The 21,427-nt window shown below is 34.8% G+C and overlaps 1 protein-coding gene across 13 annotated transcripts in view; it reads left to right on the top strand.

The window, feature by feature from the left end:
- Positions 1-21,427, top strand: part of mmd (disintegrin and metalloproteinase domain-containing protein mind-meld) — a 370,022-nt gene that overhangs the window by 62,966 nt on the left and 285,629 nt on the right. The window lies entirely within an intron of this gene.

The raw sequence follows: 21,427 nt of genomic DNA, 5'->3' as shown, positions 1-21,427 counted from the left end.
GCTAAATCTTAAGCCGGTGAACAAAACTCACTCTGAGCTCACCTAACTTTGCCCTCTAAGCTAAACTAATGTGCCTTAATCCCAAGTTAAACTTTATATGCGTTATCCGTGGTGCTATTATTACTTACAGTAATTATCAATTATGTCATTACCATATTAAAATTGGTTAAATGTACCCTATATTTTCAGCTCCACGATATTTCTTATATATACTAACTACGTATGCAGAGGAAGAGGAAACCAATGTTAAAAGACAAACGAGACATTGGAAACATCCAACAGAGAATTAGAAAAACGACACATTTTTCCTTGCTACCAGAGCGGGAAAACGAGACTTCTTTCCTCCAACTGAGCCATGGACTGGGAATTGAGTCCACGATCGTTGCGTTTCCAGTCATGACAACTTCAGATACTTTATAGCTCCACGCTGTATCCTGCATAGCAAGATAGGAGGAAGATACCTGGGACTTACCTACTCTTATAACACTCTGTTCTCATTAAGACACTTCCGCTAGCCAATTTCCGCCATATTCCCAATGCATTGTGTGTTGAATGGCTGGCGGCGTTCAGCCGCGCTTTTCCATCAGATATTTACATTCACCTCAGATATTTACTTTTAACAAGATCCAGTTCCAGACGAGACCTCACGACTAAACTTACAAGACAAACCATTAAGTTTATTTAAACCCCTAGTCTCATATACATCTCGCAAACAAAATGAAAACTGAATTATTTAAATGACAATGCACCGCGTCGCGGAATACCTCGGTTCAGTATTAAATGTATTCCGTCTGTATTTGGTGACTTAATTTTCCATCGCAATAAGACTACGGAGGTTGCTCTCAAGAAGGTTGAATGCAGCGTCGATGACTTTTAATTTTGAACCAACTAGAGATGTTTTATCTGATTATTGTATATGAAATACATAGCGAGTTCTATTCTATTCTATTAAGTGCGTTTGGCTTTTAGAATTTCTCAAGTATTTTTTTTTTGTTTTCTTTTTTTTTATTAATTATTTTCTACTTTTCTTTTTCAATGTGCGTTTGTTTTATCGCTACCGTTTATTTTAATGTAATTTATTTTAGCTTCACGGTGTATCTCGCATAATTTTGGATAAGAATAGGAAACTTTTGTCAAGACACTCCGTTCCTCACTTGTCAGGTTGCGGAACTAAACGCCGCTCTCTGCCTTTGTACCGAAGCGACGTAAAGAAACTAAACTGATTAACTTATGAAAATCTTCGTTTATACCTTACAATTATATTTTTTACAAACTTTTAGATCAATATAAGCTCCCTGAGAGTCTATTAAGGCTTTTCTTAAGCTAATAACGAACAAGTAGCTTTGAACTTCGGAAGTAATTGGAAGCATAAAGGAAATATTATGAGTACCTAATTTCTGTAGGTACTTTGTAGAGGTACTATGGAATATGAAGGCAGTGAGGCAGCTTCAAGTCTCCTTCAGTGCTTTAGTTAAACTGAATCCATAATGCATTTTTAATATGTGCCCCTCAATTGAGAAAATTATCCTTTATAGTGTTATATGTTATATGTTATATGTTATATGTTAGTGGCTATTTGCTTATTTCGTATAGCTTAGATTTTGCAAAGTTCTACATAAGATTTTTGAAATCAATGGGGCTCGACGTTTAGCTCAGGCTTGATAACTATATCACAATTAAAAATAATCCTATTCGTCTTTAATAGCTCCGAATATGTGCGTGTTCAAACAGTTTATCTACCTATATAAAAATGTTAAGAAACACAGAAAACTTTTGAAAAAATTATAATACAGACATTTCTAAGCTTTTGTTTAGTTATAGTATCGATAAATTTGTTATTCAAAGCGCGGCATTGCGGATAGCCACTAAACGTGCAGTCTCAGAGTGTTTTAACACTACTTACCCTCTGCCTATCCCGCTATATGCGGGGTACAGCGGGAACCTACAGCTATATGCTGAGACTATATAAGGTAAATTAAAACCAAAATGTTTAAATAAACTAAACAGATATTAAGGTTACTAGTAACAATTTCTCTCGATTTATACACCGGATGCATTTCGATCCGTCAGCTTTTAGCCAAATTGAGGAATGCCAACAATAAAATATTTTACCTATTGTGTCAATATTTTTCGAGAGGTTCGCCGCACTGTACCGGTGCTCTAGTTACATTGCTAAGTATGATTTTGATTTCGGCCCGCCTTCGCTTTACGAGGCTTCAATTTGGATATAAAAATGTATTAATTTATTCAAAATTATTTTAAAATGTTGGTAGCATTGACTTTAATTATCTTTTTAATGTTATAAATGTGAAAAGCATCTTTTAGAGGCCTTAAGTGGTTATTAGTTATTGACACGAAAATGAAATATGACTTTTTTATTTTATGAATTTTAAGAAGTACATAAACTTACTAGTGACGAGGATTAAGTCCATTAAATCTAGCTTGGATTCGGACTAATGGAAATAAATGATTTTCATTTCCTCGTTCTAGTTAACTCGTGGCGTTAAGTACCGCCACTCAACGAGCAATGTCTCGAAAATTGGGCAGAAAGGGAACGAAGTGTTTTAACACTATGTTTCATCTGATTGCTATATGTAGGAACTAAACAAAAATATGATGTCAGCTTCCCAGTAATAGTAATATTTTCCATGTTTAAAATAATAATATTTTTCCGATATTACAAAAAGATTTAGTCACATAAAAGTAAAATTGCAAGTGACGGATTTAAAATACGACGTCAGTAACATTTTGTGTTGCCGCTGGCATCTTGCTAGATTGTGATTTTTCGGTTAACCACGAACGTTTTACTTTGTGTAATATTAAAGAAGGAGAAAAGAATAACATCAAATGAATACTAAGAATAAATTAAAATATGCATCTCGCTATATTCTGCACATTGCAGGGTAGGCAAAGGGATCATGGGAGCCTAGTGTTAAAACACTCCATTCATATTGATTCAGCTGAATTCTGAAGGCATTGTGTGGTGAGTGGCGGAACTTAACGCCGTGCTTTGGCTCTTTAGCAGAGCGAAGAAATGAAAATATTTGAGTTCCTGAATTAAAATGTGAACACTTGTTATTATAGTAATTACTAATCGTTGGCCCAGTTTTGTTTGAATGGACTTTAGGGCGTAAAATGGGCAGTCTCGTTTAAAAAAAAAATTGGAAGTTTTAATATTTTAACTATAAACGAGGCCATTTTGACGCAGTGTACAATATGTGATTGTGAAAGTAACCATTGTAGGTTCAACACTTATTAGAGGGAATGAGTTATTTTCAATTATTCGCTCTGGCTACACAAAGAACGGCGCTGAGTTTCGCCATTCATCTCACACTGTCTCAAATTCAAATTGTCTTAACGCTAGATTCTAAATTCCCACATGGAAGTTGTATAAAATACAAACACTGCTGAACAAGATCGAATCCACAACCATTGCGACAGCCACATTACACCTGAGCAACGGTGGTATCTCACAGCTCATATAATTACCTATTTTTAGTATCATTTCAGTAGGGAAAGAATAGAAGTAATTAGGGCAGAAAGTAGCATCTCTATGTTCTTTTGTTTGGCCCTCAAAACCCTTTGTAGTTGAACAATGCCTACCGAACGTGTACGTTGTTACAGTCATGCTAACAGGCAAGCGCTAAGAACGAAAAATTACCATTACGATAAAAGGGTCAATTATTTTTTTTTCGCTTCACTCTATATCCCACGTATAGATCGGCAGAGCAGTAATAATTTTGTGTTAATTCACTCCATTCCCTATTTTCCACCCAATTTTTGAGAAATTGCGTATTGAGTTTCGGGACTCAACGCTGCGCTTTGCCGTTTTATCGAAGCAAGGAAAAAATAATTCCCCAGAGTGCGAATCGAACTCATAATCATTGTGTTTACAGTTGCAGTGCCACTGTGCCATGTGGTATACATATGTAAATACCAGTATGATTTTATATAATTAACATAATAATATGTAAAGAATGACCATAAAGCTACCGGTCCAGAAGGTAGTTCTGGTGAGGAGAGATGGCGAGAAATTCAACAGTTGCTCTTTTCAATTTAGTTGGGCTAATTTTACTTAATAATTACATATACTGACAGTATTTTTGTAGTGGCAAACTTAGATTGCGAAAATTTATTATAGACACGTAAACTCGTAAAAGATTTATTAACTTTTTGGAGAAGAAACCTGGACGTGACAGACAACGCACAGATGAAACTACTGGACTGAAGTTGAAATTTGGTTGATTGGTTGGTACCTACCAAATTTCAATTTGATTAGGGCATATAGAGGGGCACTAACAAGAATTAAAACAATAAAAAAATCCTACAAGAAACAGAGTAAGCGGGAAAAATAGACTTTCCATATAAAACCTATCGACAAAGTTGACAGGTGACTAATAATAAATAAAAATTTATAAAGCAGTAGACTCTTAATCTCTGAAGTGGTAAGGTTGGCACTTAATCGAAAAGGAGACAGATAATATATTATGTATGACGTTCATACGTTTAAACGTTTTAGAATTTAAGAGTAGCTGGATATTCTCTTTTCTTGCCATTTTAAGCAGATAAAATAAAGATTTTTCAATAATTTTATTCGTTAACTCTACTGTCAGCCTATAATTAATGTCAAAAATACATTTTTAGGTAACGACAAGATTAGAGGACTGGTTAGTCGAGGTATATTTGTGATACATCACCCAGACCCATTACCAGAAAGAATATTGATGCTATTTCTCCTCTTCAATTTCCACCTTATGAACTTAACGTGTTGGGCGGTGGTGGTTGGGAACGCCCGCGTCTCAGGCTGGTATTAAAAAATCGCTATTAACCGGATTAAACTAAGCTTTATGTCACACCTACTCTATATGTGTACAATCACACAAATGGAAAGCTCAGTTTACGTCTGGCGGAATTTTGTTATGCATTACTACTTAGTAATGCAATAGGAATGTAATAGGTATGAACTTTTGAATTGTATTCCTCGTTCTGGTCAAGAAGACAAAAAAACGTAGAGTACGAGGCGTAGAGTTCCGCCACTGAACACGAAAATTAATAACAAAATGGTTTACACAGTGTCTTAACACTTGGTTCCTTCTATCCCGCTATATACAGGATACAACTTGACAAGAACAAAAAATATTAATATTATTCAACAAAAATATTAAACTCAAATATCACTTTCAAGCAGTCTGATATAGCACCACTTAGCTAATACAAAAAAACTTTTTCCAATAATCTTCTAGACATTTTAAAATGACTCCTTTCCTTACCTATTTATATAGAGAGAGATTGATCCAAGCCCTATGTATCCATCATTAATCAAGCCGAGGAACTACCAAAGATGCATAACTCACTCCACTCCACTCTACAAGCAGTATGATATTGTTCCGCTAGGAAAAGCTTATCTTAGAACAAACATTAATTTTAACGAGCTAAGCTCAATGGGGACTAGGATTGAGAATATGAGGCGGCGTTCTGTGATCGATCGTTTTTGGAATAGGCTGATAATGGGGTGTTATAGTTAACCTATTTCTGGTTGTGATGGTTACTAGCTAAAGACGGTATAAATGGCTTATGTATAGGCTTATGTAGGCCGTTGTAGCGCAGGGGTAGAAGCATGCGACTCTAAACGAGACAGTTGTGGTTTCGATTCCCAATCAGGGGAATGAATTTCTTTTATTTTTATTTCCTCGCTCTGGTATCGAGGCAGCGGCGAACGGAAGTGTCTTAATGTGAACAGAGTTTCTAGACATTTATTTCTTGGATTTCCTCATCAACCCTGCTATGTGTGGGATACAGCGTAAAAAAAAGTTTGTGTCATATAACTAGCTAATTTTAATATTTTAATTTCCTTACTTCCCTCCATCCCTTCCATTTACTCGAGTCGCAATCGAACCCATAGCTTACTCCCCGTATACCCTCGTATAATCTATATATCATATAGATTCTTTATTTATAAATTGAATTCAGAACTAATTCTCCACCAACCAAACAGTTCTACTGCGCCACAGCGGCCACAACGGTTCTAGCTCCTAATAAACACTATAGCTTTGACAAGTTAGCAAGTTAGCGAGAATGTAACCATAAGATACCAAAATATCCCGGTAAATGATACGTCATTATCCCTTCGTAGGGAAAAGCCCATCATTTAATATTATTACTGTTATTATCTACTGTTATAGAACGAGTGTTACAATATTTTTAGTTATAGGTTATTAGAGACCCGCTCGCGGCTTCGCCCGTTATGACTTATTTTTTAAAAACTATTTCTGAACATTATCATATAATTTTTTGCCCAACAATACCTCAAATTTTTGATAATAGGCTCCAATTTATATTTTTAATATATATCTTTCTAAATTTTAACGTAATTTTCGTACTTTAAGGTAGGAATCTTAAAGCCTGATAGGGCTTCATTTATTGTCAATGTTGTCCTCTTGTTCGATATTCTACTAATTTTCCACCTCAGGAAGCTTGTAGCCTCTAGAGACTTTGGACTGTCAACATTTGGTTTGCGCACACCCGCTCTGTCCTGTTGAGAATAGATGGTAACGTTCAAGATAAAAGGACTTTACTATTGTTGTCTAAGTTATTCTGGATATACTTAAAAATTTACATAGTGTTCGGGTGAAAGTGAAATCATATTTATTTATATGGTTCTTATTATATTGCGACTAGGAAATAATGTGTATTGGGTGAAACAATCAAATGCTTTCTTACAATATTTGATATAAGAAAAAACTAGTTTCTAGGAGAAGGAAACCAAAATGACAACAGTCACTTACAGTCGTTGTAACGTCTGTCATCTGTGTTTCAGTTTGTTTGTATGTATACGTACATCTTCGAAACTACTGGGGGCATGTGTATGCAACTGTTTTTATTGCCTGGACTGGATCTACCCTATGACTGATTTTGAAGACTATCATACTTAAAGAAGAAGATAATGACATGCCACCATGCCATACTTCAGAGTATCTTGAAGCACAATCTTATAGTGGCAAAGTGGCAAACTATAAAACTATAGTGGTAAATGGAAGTAGCATGTCAGTATTCATAACGTCTACGCAAGCGAAGTAGCGGGCTGTAAATAATCTATGTAATATAATTTTAATTACTATCGGTTTTGTTTTTAGTTTATATAGAATTTCAATATAAATAAAGTACGATTTCAATTAATACATAAGTATACTATTCAATTTGTTTTAGTATCCTATTTTATTTCAAGAATGCACATGATATTTATTTATATGAACAATGTAATGAACTAATTGGTCAAAAAAGTCAAGTCTTTAAAACAGATTCCATTGAATATTTCACTTTAATTTTTTAATAGTCATACATATTGTATTCCTTGTCAATAGGTTTTAATATTCTCTAATATACTCTAATCGAATTCCATCCATCCATCCATCCATCAGCCTTTCAACATCCACTGCTGGACATAGGCCTCCCCTAATTGTCGCCACTCCGTTCGGTCCTGCGCCCTTTGAATCCAGCGGATTCCCACTGTCTTTTTAAGGTCGTCGGTCCACCTGGTTGGAGGGCATCGAATTATGCAGGCTTAAACTGGTGAATAACGTCATAAACCACTTTCTCCGCTTTCAAATGATCGAAAATCGAACCTACACCAACTCCATGTACCAAACACTAAAGACAATTCGTTATAAAAGCGCCAATTGATATTTACGAACAGCTAAAAATAAAATAATTATCAATTCATCTCTCATTCCAAAGGTCATCCGAAAATTTTTCAACAATTTTCAACATGATATTCACAAAATGAATTCCATCTCGCGACCAAAACAAGAACAGAACAGATTTTCCAAGGCCTGACATAAAAATCAGATGCGCTATCTGTGCCAAACTCCACTTCCAAAAAGGTGAAACTAATTGAATGTTTGCATAATACATATATAGCGGCCTCAATTCTACTGCCGTGTAGTTCACGTTATTATCTACTGGAGTATCGCCAGGAAAATACTTGCTGGCTAAAATTTCTGGTCTTACTTCGGTTGTAATTTGTGTCTTAGGACTGTATTTATGAACCGCTCTCAAGTCTAAGATCGATCTTGAGATTCTGTTTTCATTAATAAATTATAATCTATGAAAGAAAACGGCTTCTCAAGATCGATCTCAGAGTTGTTTTTAAAATCGAATAATTATAAATAACGGAGAACGTAAGTATTTAGCGTTTAGCTATCTTAATATATCTTGCTTAAGGCAGTTAAGGGTTGAAATGAAAAATAGAAAGTATATTTAATTAGGTTGCTTGGGTGGCCCATGATTCCAATAGGTGATAATCTTTTTAAATTATTTCCGCCAATTTTTGCTATTTCTGTTACCATCGTAGCTCGTTAATCCCTCCCGTCACAAGCAACAGAGGGGACCCAAAACCACCATGCAATAGAAGCAACACAACAAAGTAGCTCAATTAGTTCCACCCCTTTCCAATTTCCTTTTTTGTTTTATCAAACAAAAGAAATGTTTATTTTTTTACTTCACGTTGTGTCCCACATAGTAGGTATCATAGCAGAGTAAGTAGAAATAACATAGTGTCTTGACACTATGTCTTGGCACTCTGTTTCCGCCCGATTTTATAGATATTGAGTATACCGTGTTTGAGTTGTATTGAGTGTACCGATGATACATCATATTACCAGAGCCAGGAAATGAAAATAACTCATTCCCTCAAGTGGGAATTGAACCTACATCCGTCACGTGTACAGCCAGACGTTGTGCTGTCAACTATTATTATATAATATATACTATAATCGAAATAATTCGTATAGGTTTGTTACTCTCATTATTATCATCCATATTTTATCGTCACAAAAGATGACGCCGATAAAAATGTTTATATATACAAAAATTCAACGCATTCCATTGTGAATCGACAGCCGTAAAGGATGCTAGCAAGTACGAGTACGTTATCTTCACGCTTGGTTGATTTACTTGGATTGTTTTAGTGCATCTATACTTATTATATTGGCTACATATACGAAATTTGTGAAAAAAATATTATATTAGCTAATATTATTAATTAAGACATAGTAAAACGTGAAGGTTGTGAGACCGATTTCCAGTAATAAAATAGAATCAGTTTTACGCTGTATTAGATAGGCAGAAGGAACCTAGAGTTGAGTTGAAGGCATTGAGATTTGAGTGCCGCGCTTTGCCTCGACACTAGAATAAAGAAATGAAAATATAAATTTAAATAAATATTACATTTTGTTGAATGGGAATCGAATTCACATCCAGTCACGCACTTGTGCTCCTGCGCTACGACGGGCTTCTCTAACAATAAATAATATACATGTAATAAACGCTGTCGAGAGTCCGGATATTAGAATATCAAATCAGTCCATTGCGTACTGCAGGTATGCGACAAAGCTTATTGATTTCATATAGGTATTACATGTTCATATTACTTTATTTTCTTATTTTTTTTCTAGCATTAGCAGAGAAAACTTAGTGTTAAGAGATTACCCTAACTTAGTAGAGCGTAGTATAAAAAATATTACACTACTAATTTACACTCAATGATTGAAAGTACTAGGTACTAGATTTAGAAAGTTAAATTTTTGCATATTGCTAGGTAAAGCATTCTTGAACCTAGCAATATGCCAAAATTTAACTTTGGAAGTATTATTAAATACAAAATTTAACTTGGGAAGCACTAAGAAATATTTTTTGTAAATTTCTACGCTTAAGGAAACATATTGATTTCCTAATTTATGTCTTAAATTGTACACAAACAAGTTGCTGGCAACGACTATTAGGTATATTTATAAGAAAGCAACATACAATTTTCTTCATAATATATGATACAATTTTCAGGTAGATATATTCTGAAAAGAAGAAAATATATGGAATATCTTATATTGTTCATACTACATTGTTGCCATTATCATAATAGAATGCAAACTATAAGAATAAAGAACTATTTTTATAAAATTACAAAGCGGTTTCAGTTAAAATACAATGAAAATAAATAATCATATAAATAATTTTTGTGTATAATTGTTAATGTATAATAAACATAATAAAAGAAATTAATTAAAAATCTCTTATCCTCTAGACATGTAGAGCTCAATTCCCTTACTATACTTGCAAATCAATATAAAAACATAAACTTTCTTTGGTGTTTTGTGACTTTACGCTTTTTCCCTTACTTTTTGGAATAGACAGAGGGAACTTAGTGTCGAGATACTTATAATTAATTCATACAAGTCAAAATCGAACCCGTAACCGACGCGTGATATAATTTAAGAAGTAAGCATTAGTTCTTGAAACGTATGTATATGACATAATAATCATCATCGACAGCCATCGATTGTCCACTACTGGACATAGGCCTTCCTCAATTCTCGTCACCACACTCGATCCTCAGCTCTTCGGACGCATCTGCAATGTATATGACATACGTCACGTAAATCATAAAGGCGTGTAGTTATGTCATAAGTAAACGTTCGTCGTGTGATATACGATTTAATTTTCTATTATGGTATTTTGTTATATTTTTTTTGTTTAAAATTAAAAAAAAAACGCTGGAACAGGCAGAGGAATTCTAGTGTAAAGGCACTCCTTTTTTACAAGTTTTTATTTAACTTTTCCGTAGTGTATTTGAAATTTTGCAATCTCAATTTGACTTCCCAGGGTCCGATTTAGATGAAATTTGGACTTATTTGACTGGTCTTAAAATGTGCAAGTTCTATTTCAAGCTCTACGGTCTCTACATACCTTCTTTGCGTCGTCCACAGACATTGATCTTTTCATACATGATATCCCATGATTTTACGTGACCTTCCTCCAGTATCATCGATACTATGGTCTATTAGGTTAAATCTCTCTTTGCTTCTCTTAACTCACACTCTCACTCTCACTCACAAATATTTATGTTTAACCTTTCAACACTCATTCTCTACATTTCATTAAGAAAATAAGAAAAACAAACATAAATTTAAATAATTAGCTTGAAAACGTGGTAACAAGTGCAAATCACAATAAAATTATATTTCGCAAGCACTAACAATACTTTACCAAGCACTTATTTCATAAAAGCGTGCTAGTACTACACAATGATACACGAGCGTGAGGTGACGAATGGCTGTACACGGTAGCTTCTACCGCAAGATGTAGTGTTGATGATACTCACACTGGATTGTTTATTTGTTTGTTTATAATTGGATACATTTTATTTTAATTTTATTGTATTTAATTCTGTCACAGTGGTTGTGGATCCCCTATTTCCTCATTCTCCCTCCTTATTTCCTCTTTTTTTCCCGCTCTGGTAGGCAAATCGTGGGTATTAAGTACGAACACGTAGTATATAATATCTTGAAAATTGGGCTGTTCGTGGAGAACTGAGTCATCTAATATTAGGTTCCTTTTAAGGAAACAGTTTGAAGCAAAATAAATCATATCTAAAATACTGGCTACATGAATATTTAATAAAAAATAATTATTAATCAAACTAAATCGTGATTTAAGCGTAAAGTATTAATATTAACGCTCAAACCGCGAATTTCAAAGTAATCACACATAAGATGAGTCGTCTAAGATGAAGACTTAACGTGCTCGTAAAAGCCCCGGGAGCCCACAGAGCACTAATCGATAGTTTAATTATGGTTTAAACCATGTTTACCACATTCACTACAATAGCATACGAAATTATAGGATTTCTATCAATGATGGTAAGAGAAGATGGTTGAGGCCAGTCGTGGCGCAAGGAGCACAAGCTTGCGTCTGTAAATGCAACAGGTTGTGGGTTCGATTTCCATTTGAGGAAATGAAATATTTAATATTTCCATTTTCTGGCTCTGGTAACAAGGTAAAGCGCGGCGTTGATTTTCGCCATTCTACACGCAATACCTTCGAATTTGGCGGAAAGTGGGGAATCGAGTGAACTAACAGTTGGTTCCCAGGTTCCCTCTGGCTACTCTGCTGAATCAAACGGTGGGCAGATAATTTAGTGTAATGTCACTCTGTCATAAATTTTTATAATTGGAGATATTGAAAGTTCATTTCGTGTTAATTACTGCTTAGAGGTAGGTCTCTGGTGGTACTGTGTGGAGGATGGCTCCCGACCCCTATTAGACTATTTTAATGCTGGGTTCTAAGTAAGGCTGCTTTTTAAATAAAATATATAATACCTACATCGTAATATGTCGATCTGTCTGTAAAATTAATATTACTTTCTATTCGCGTTTCGAATTTTCCGTTGCACAAACTGTGACCACAATTATTATTCATGCAAAACTTTCAGTTAGTCGTTTTGTTTTAGCTAGTTTTCAACTGGATTTTATAAAAGGGTTATTTAATTAATGTTTATTGTGGAAACGTGCCCCTTAAACGTTTCAAATGTTATTGTAAATTCTCATAAAAAAAAACCCACCTGTATTGTCTATGTTTATTTTATTAGTGTAGGGCTATTTGTTTTTAATTTAATTAAAAAATTAAATTTTCGCATATATTAAGGAACCTAGCGTTAAGATATTCCGTTATCCATTTTCTCACAATTTTCGTGACATTGTGTGTTGAATGGCAGAAATCAACGCCGCTCTTTGTTTTGTTACCAGAGGGAGAAAATGAAAATTAATTCAATCAAGTAGGAATCGAACTCACAGTCGTTGCGTTTATAGTTTTCAATATTCTGATCAATTTTTTTTATTAAATAACGAATATAAGTATTTTCTGAATATATTCCCACGATTTCTTATTTTATTGGGTACACGTAAGAACCTAGTCAAAGGCATTTAGTTATTCATATGATTACTCGGTTTCTTTTTCTATTACTTCTGTTCTCTCGATTTTAATCTATGTAAAAAGTAATAAAATGTTTATATATTTAAAACTATCATTAACTTTGCTGTATTAGTTGCTTTGTCAAACACATTTCGTATTCTCTATATAAAATTCGCCATTTCATTTGAATTTTCTAAATGAAAATGAAAATTCAAATGTCGATTGACAGAGCGCTAGTGAGGTATAATTCAATTTGTATGATAGAATGAGAACACATGAATAATTTAGAGTATCGTTCGATCTTTATTGACTTGTACAATATTTATGTTAAGTTAGTACAAAATAATGAGGAATAATACAGTCATGATGATGATGATGATGAATACAGTCATACTATGAGACCATCGTGGCACAGTAGGACGGCGTCTACGGTCTAACTGTAAACACGATGGCTATAGGTTTGATCACTCATCATCGACTGATCACTCGAAGAAATTATTATAATTAAATGATTTTTATTTCCTTGCTTAGATAGACGAACACGGAATTCAGTTTCACTCCTCAACTGACAACTTCTCAAAAACCCTTTAGGCTCCCTGTATCTACTCTGTTACGATTTTGTGTGACAGCTTCCATCCAGGTCTTGTCAGCCTAGACCAGCTGGTGTTGCCTTTTCAACAGATCGTGTTGTGCCACTGCGCTATGACGGCCTCGCAAATAATATTGTGTATATATTTATTAACTTGTTCCATACGACTTAAAAATACATTCACCGGAAATAATAAGTGATTTTACAATAAGAATCCCTCTCTACTTCAGTAATTCGTTGAAACATAAATTTAATCATATCAAACTCAATCTGTATTTACAATCAAACACAAGCGAACTCTTAACAACGTTGTAATGCAATCAGTCGAGCACATATCCATACGAGTATATACTCATATGCATACATGTATGTATGTATGTATGTCCTGCACTAAGTGACTCAAATTTAACTCGATCTCAGAAACTTGTTAGAAAGTTGGCAAATCTGCGATGAAACGAGATACGACGGTATTATGCGCATAATCCTTCACAAAGTTTTGTGAGCAAGCTGCGAGTAATTTGAGTAATCGTGCTGTTAGGGTAATAATTGTTGGTTCTACTTACATACGTGCCCGTATATGCATTTATGTATGGGGTAGGTTTGCATTGTATTTTAAAGTTTGGGATGCCGCTTTTGGGTTTATTATGATGGTGAAATTATATTTGGAACTGATTTACGTACGCAGCGCTTCGCCTCCACTTTCCTGATGCGAACGGCTAAGGAGTGGAACTCCCTGCCTGTTGAACTGTTCCCCGACTAGTATAACCTGGTTTTCTTTAAAGAACGAGTGAATAGGCACTACCTAGGCAAGCATGCTCCACTTTCGTTCGCATCGTCACTTACCACCAGGTGAGATAGTGGACAAATGCTTGCCTATCTACAATGAAAAAAAAAAGACTATGGGTTTTAAGCACATTAGTTGGAAACTATATTAATTTTATAAATCTGAAGAGCTACTCGTTTTAATTTTCTAGTTTTAATTTTCGAAGAAGGTTGTCATTATGTTCTGATGTAACCCCAACTGCACTTGCTGTCAGAATTATCTCAGACATTAAGAATGCTAGTTACTTATTTCCATTTCACCAGAGAAGTGAAGCCGCGGGTTGAAGCTAATGCTTATATAAATAATTAATATAAATATTTCTATACTGCTTGACCAGAATGATACATGAAAGAAAATGAGATACACTTTCCTAGATTCCCCTGTAGGTATATACGAAAATTTAAGTGATAGTCTTATTCGCTCATTTTTAGATATTTTAATACGTTAGCCGAAGCAAGGCTTGTTCAGATTATTCCATAGATATTCCACGAAAAACTTAAAGCCGCATTCCAGGGGCGCGGGTTGAATTCCGCTATCGCAATTTTTTTATACATTTTCAACTAAAATACAGTTCCTAACGTTAATAAAAAAGTTTGTCGCATGACACTCTCTAGTGTAACCACCGAACTTTTTATATTTTATAGTTTTTTCCATTTCACTATAGATAGGACGGATTGGAAAATGCATTTTATAAATGTTTCGCAAGTTTTATAAGTGACCGAGTGTCATTGACATATCTATAGACTAACTGACAAAACGATTTTTTCGAACAAAACCCTCTTTTCTATGCATAGATAGTGTGTGTGTAAATGAAAGTAAAAAAAAAAATATATTCAAATAATAGTCGCGAGTTAATCCTTTAACTATCTAACTTTTACAGCTCATGAGACATCCTGGTGACGTACAGACAGACAGCGAAGTCTTAATATTAAGTCCTATTTCATCCTTCAGGTACGGAACCCTAAAAACTACTAAACCAGATCCATTTATCGTTGCCTATTTCATATAATAAATTAAAAACTGTACGTTTTAATTTTTTAAACTGATATTACTATAATAATAATGGTAGTCGTTTAAGCAAAACTTCTTACATTCGTGCCTCCAGCATCCGTGCATTGGGTAATTTATGCTGTACTTATTGAATTTTTTTTCCAAGATCTTTCCCTTAAATTCTTTTTTCATACTTTGTAAGCTTCAATTTATAGCTTTACTGAGATTTAGACCTTTTTTAATCTTTCATCTCCATGCAGGATTTGACAATCCACATTGCGCGCGTCGTTGAATTTCTCAAATCAAGACAGTGTCTTAACACTATTTTCTCCTTGCCTAGGTGAAATTTGACGTCTGTCTCTCTAAAAGTACCAAAAATTAGAGAAACGAAGTGACAAAAAAACCCAAATGTACTTAATTATAGCTATAGTTTATAGTTAAAGCACTAACACCCAGAAATCCGATCCACTTACAAATACAAAACGGTAGCCGTAGCCGCATTGAAAATCATAAATTGCAGTTAAATTCTAAAATCCACATAGCAACGGCTGCATTCTTTCAAACAGAACTGATTCAAGGTCACTTTCTTAGCGTCTAGGTCAAGGCCTGCCGTGAGTACAACGTATTAAAAATAGACTTTCTGCTAACTCGTGCAAGGAAAAATTATAATTAAGTGAAAAATAAAAAATAACTATATTATAACAAATTGGGCTGTTGTGGCCGCAGTGTACACAATAATGTGAATGTAATAAGCACGACGGTTGTGGATTCGATTCCCATTCGGGGTAATAAAGAAGCCAGAAACATGGCGTTGAAATCCGACGCTCAAAATCCAATGTATGCAGAATTCGGTACTCTGTTCACCATTTTCCGCCGACGTAAAGTGGCGGAACTTAACACCGCGCTTCGCGTCGATACCAGAGCAAAGAAACTAATATATTTAATTTTCCTTCTATTATCGTACACTAATAAAATATTTCCAGTACTAATAAGATGAATCACATCAATAATGATATTGAACGAATAGAAAATATAATATTCGATTTAAATGCATACTGTCCACGTCCAGCCGCTACTGCTAACTGCTGCTGCGAGCTTCCTCAACTCCCCACTCAGTTTACGTGTAAATGCTCACGACCTAACTGAATAGCTCTTTTATAGATATAAATAATTTAAAAACTAGAGCCTATGAATATTTTAAGGCTAGGCATATGATATTATTGATGCCAATCGTGGCATTTTGGGTTTGGGTTCGATTTCCACTCAAGGAATTGAAATTAATGTTTTAATTTCTTCGCCCTGATGTCGAGCCAAAGCCTGGCGTTAAGTTTTGCCACTCAACACACAATGTCTCTAGAATTTGGCAGAAAATGGGGGATGGAGTGTCTTAACACTAGGTTCCCTCAGCCCACCTGCTATGTACGGCATACAGCGTGAAGCTGATTTGATTTGGATTTTTGAAGTAAACAGTTTCACCGAGTGCGAGTGATTTTGTATCTAAAGTTACCATAGAGTAAAATTTACTCTAGGCAGAGCGATTACATGAATAAATAATTATTCCCCCCAAATGGGGAACGAACCCACAACTATCGAATTTGGTATAGGTATATACAAATGTATACAAATGTACCTACATAGGAGTATATTGACATATTTTTTAGACATTCTATACTTTATATTTGTCTATACCAAAAGGGTCGTTCAGATCGATTGGGTCCGTGTTCCGTGGAATTTGTAATTTTGTAGTTCATAAACAAATTCGCTAACCCATAAAGCTATTGAGTGAACCCAAGAATTATGATGTTACGGGTCGGCTAGTACGAGGTAATAACTATCTGTATCAAAAGAATTTATGTTTTTGTGTTTTTTTTTTTCGGAGGTTTTAGTTTAGTAGACATGCATATACGAGTACTAGTCAGGAATTGTGGTTTTTGGACAGAATCATTATGAAAAACTGTTTTTATTCAGCTTATTCAGTTCAGTTTTTTCATGTTAATTTTTTCATGTTAATTAAATAAATATAGACAGTCGCGTCGCTACTTTAAACGAGGCCGTGGGTTCGAGTTCCATTGGAAGAAGCTGATGGAGGAATGTTTTTAACTCTACGCCTACCTACGCACTTGGTCTACGAGAGAGAGGAAATGAAAACATTTTATTCCCTCGAGCGGAGATCGAACCCATAGCTCTAATCGAGTTTTCAGTCAGACACTTTCAATACACAGTACATAGTATACGAATATATAATAGTTTATATAACAGATATTATAAATATATACATAACAAGTTTTACTAAGAAATAAACCATTTCCGGTACAAAAGTCAATATTTGATTTTATATACAAATACAACTTTAGAGAATTGCTTCTCGTCTTACAATATGAGAGTATGATAAAAGTACATTTCCCTTTGAAGCAACCACTCTGACGGAAAATTAAAAGAAGTCATATTTTGCCCACAAATTTGTTTTCATATTTCCGATGTGATTGTGAACGTACGGATAGCTAAGATGAGATCTAACCTTCATATTATTATGTTTTTATTTTTTTAGTTTCACGCTGACGTGAGACACTCCGTTCCTCACTTTCCGCCGACTTTTCGGGCATTGCGTGTTGAGTGGTGGAACTCATCACCGCATATCATTATATATTACCCGATTATATAAAAGAAACTACATGAGACAAAAATTTGTCAGATTTTCTTATTTAAAGCCGTCTTGGCGCTGGGGCAAAGCATTGGAGTGTAAGCGCAGTGATTCTGGGTTCTTATTCCACTCGAGGAAATTAATTATTTTCATATCCTCGCTTTAGTAACAAGACCAAGCACGGTGATGAGTTTTATCACTCAACACAAAGTGAGGCATAGACTGTTCTGGTACTAGGATCCTTTTGCTTACTCCGCAATATGAGACATAACGAAGCTATTTATTTTTTTGTTTTTATTTTACTATGCACATTTGTTTATCTTAATATAACATTCTGAATACTTTCTGCTTACCCCGAGAGTCAATTAGGTAGAATTTATTACTTAGTATAAACATAAGTAACAGTCCATTCTCTTTTTTTTACTTTTTTTAGAGATCATGGTTGAAACGGTCGAGCAAACTGATACATATTACATGCTTAATTCTCTTTCCTCATCAGGAATGGAATCCACAGCCTTTTCCATGTTTACAAATATATTAAAGCTATTTGGCCAGATTAACACATTATTATTACTTGAAACACAATGCCTCCAGACTTCGGCACAAAGTGGGGAACGGAGTATCTTAACACTAGGTCCCCTCCGCCTACCCTACTGTGTGCGGGATACATCGTGAAGCTGATATGATTTGATTTGGCCAGATTTACAGAACACGAAGCTACTGGTTTGAATTAAGCGATTATTTTTTTGTTAGATTCGCCTACAAAAGTAATGTAACATACTATGTAATTCACTGTTCATGCGGTAATAACAACTCAAGGTAATTCCATTTGACCACGTGAGTGAAGCCACAGGTAAAAGTTATTAATATACATATTATAGGGTCTTTTTGCATTTTAATTAGTGAATATAGAGCATGTACAGTATGCAGAGAGAACCTAATATTAATATATTCTCTTTCCCACTTTCTTAAGGCATTGCGTGGTGAGTGGCGGAGCTGAACGCCGCGCTTTACCTTATCATCAGAGCGAGAATATTAAATATATCTTCCGAGTGGGAATCAGAACCATCGTATTTATATTATATACCACGACCTCATCCTCCTTGCTAAACCTTCGAATAACCTTAAAAGAGAACTCTCCACTCTACTACTCTATAAAACACCGAGAGATTTAATGCCATACATTTTAACATCACATACTAAATAATCTGAAATCACAAAATGAGGCGGTATATCACCATCGCGCTCACATTTGACGTCCCCCCACAGAATATACAGGGGTACACGTAAAAATGGCTGTGTTCACGCGATAATAATTTAACCATAAGCATAAACATTAATTAACGCCGTTGTATGTCTTCTCTGTGCTTGTATATCATAATATATCCTATACTGGGATGATTTTTTGTTTTCACTCATCACTGATTTTCTTGCAGTTTGTATTAGGTTTTTGTTTTACAGCCAATTTTCGAGACGAAATCAGGGAACCTAGTGTATAGTATCAAACCTGTATTCCTCCTTTTTCCTCCTTCATTCATTTGTCATTCCTCCTTTTCGACCAATTTATATTGTATTTCAAATATCGTTGCGTAACACCGCGCTTTGTCTTGTTACCGTGACTAGGAAACGAAAATAATTTCTTTTTTTTCTAAGTGGGAATGGAACTCACAACCGTCGATTAGACGGTAGTGCCGCTGAACCACGCCTGGCTGTAGAAACTTATACATATAACTAGCAACCCTCCTGCGGCTTCGCCCGCTTTAACTACTGGATTATTCATGTAATGTATGTTTGCAAAGCACTTAAGATAATGTGAAAATTAATTAAACCCTAATGCAACCCGCATTTTCGTACTTTCAATAAGGATTTTCCAATTGTTTTACACAGCAAGGATTTTTAGTAGGTACCGTAATTTTAAATCTGTGCTACTAATCTTTTCAAGTACTTATTAAAATATATTTAAATGACTATTTTTAGATAGTTAAATGACTATTTTTAAACGGAAGAAATTATAAACAAAAACCTACGTACTAATAACTACTACAAAAAATGTGAAACCAAATATATCGCGCTTAAATAATACATTCAACTCCAATTATCCAATACGTGCAAACGCATGTAACTAAATCTTCGTTGCTACAGAGGCAGCCGGGTTTTTTTTTTCTAGCTTGTGGTTAATGCTGAAGGGGGTATTCTGTCCCTGATGAAAAGCAAGCACGACGTGGCTGCCTGTGAGGAAAATTAAATAGAATGCATGGGCCCGGAATCGAACCCGGGCCGCCCGCGTGGCCGGCGAGCATTCTATCACTGAACCACTGATGCGTGTAAGGCAGGCGGGCGCGGCGGACGCATGGCGAGTGGCGAGCCGTTTCGCAGCAAGGATTTTTTTGATATTGTAACAACTTCTAAAGTACTTATTAAAATGAAAAACAGTAAAAGACAGTATTGGTCTACATTATATGGCCAACGTAACTAATGTACTTATTTATATGCTAAGAGTAAGGGATAAGTGAAACTTGAGTAACATACAGCTGATGTGTCAACGGCGGGATGTGTCAACAATTAAATGCGTTTTTCTGTAAAACTATTCGCAATTTCGAAATATTGTAAAAAGCAAATTTTATCTTCGTTTAACGTAGAAAATTAATAAAGTATTTTAAAGGATAAGGATTAATACCATTATGGAAAAATATCCCTCACAATAAAAAATATATTGAAATTATTATTTTTAGACAGAAAAATGATCACTACACGTTATTCTTAAAAGATATGAATATGCCGTCGCGGACTTTTTTGTAGATCTTATTAAGAGGTACATTTTTTTTAATGTAGTACTTACCATTAGAGCAGCGCATGCGCGAAAGTGTTTCAACGGGTAGGACTTTATACACATTTATCGTATTTATGTTAATTTACATAAGAATGTACAAATAATAAACTATATATAAACCTTCTACGAAAGACACTCGACTTAATGGTGAAGACCGCATCAAAATCCGTTGGGTGGTTTAGAAGAAGAAGAGTTAGAAACAACAGACAGACACGAAAAGCGACTTTGTTTTACCTATATCTTATTTACCTATATCTTATAGGATACATTTAATGTCTATTTTACAAGTATATGTACCTAGTTGAAATTTGTAACTGAATTTAAAGCAGCTTTACACAACCGATTCAGCTGGAATTTTGTTTACATATTTGGTTTACATGACAGTGCATGGCGAGCTTAGCGGCATTATTGTGATATTCGTTATTTTGTATGGTAAGTTTGTTCTTAAGAGTATAGTTAGTAATAAAAAATCAGTTTGACGTTTTTCTGCTATAGCAGGGTAGGCAAAATAATTTAGTGTCCATATTCCATCCCCCGCTTTCCGACCAAATTTGTTCACCAATTTTTCAATTTTCGAGGTATGTGTACGTGTTGAGTGACGGATATCAACGCTGCACTTTGTCTACCAAACGTGCTTGGTTACATGCGTAACACGCAATGACTTTAGGAAAGCAGACAAAAAGAAAAACTCTCATGGGAATCGAACCCCCAACCGTAGCTTTTACAGTCGCACACTTGCGTCCCTGCAACACGACGATCAGCATTAATATAAATAGTACAGAATAGAATATAAGAACCTTAACATTTTTA

This window comes from Heliconius melpomene, chromosome 20 (genome assembly GCF_056956725.1).
Source record: "Heliconius melpomene rosina isolate 202511_hmr_F chromosome 20, ASM5695672v1, whole genome shotgun sequence".
Taxonomy (NCBI): domain Eukaryota; kingdom Metazoa; phylum Arthropoda; class Insecta; order Lepidoptera; family Nymphalidae; genus Heliconius; species Heliconius melpomene.
Note: the sequence above shows the minus strand (reverse complement) of the source record. Positions and strands in the feature narration are given on the sequence as shown.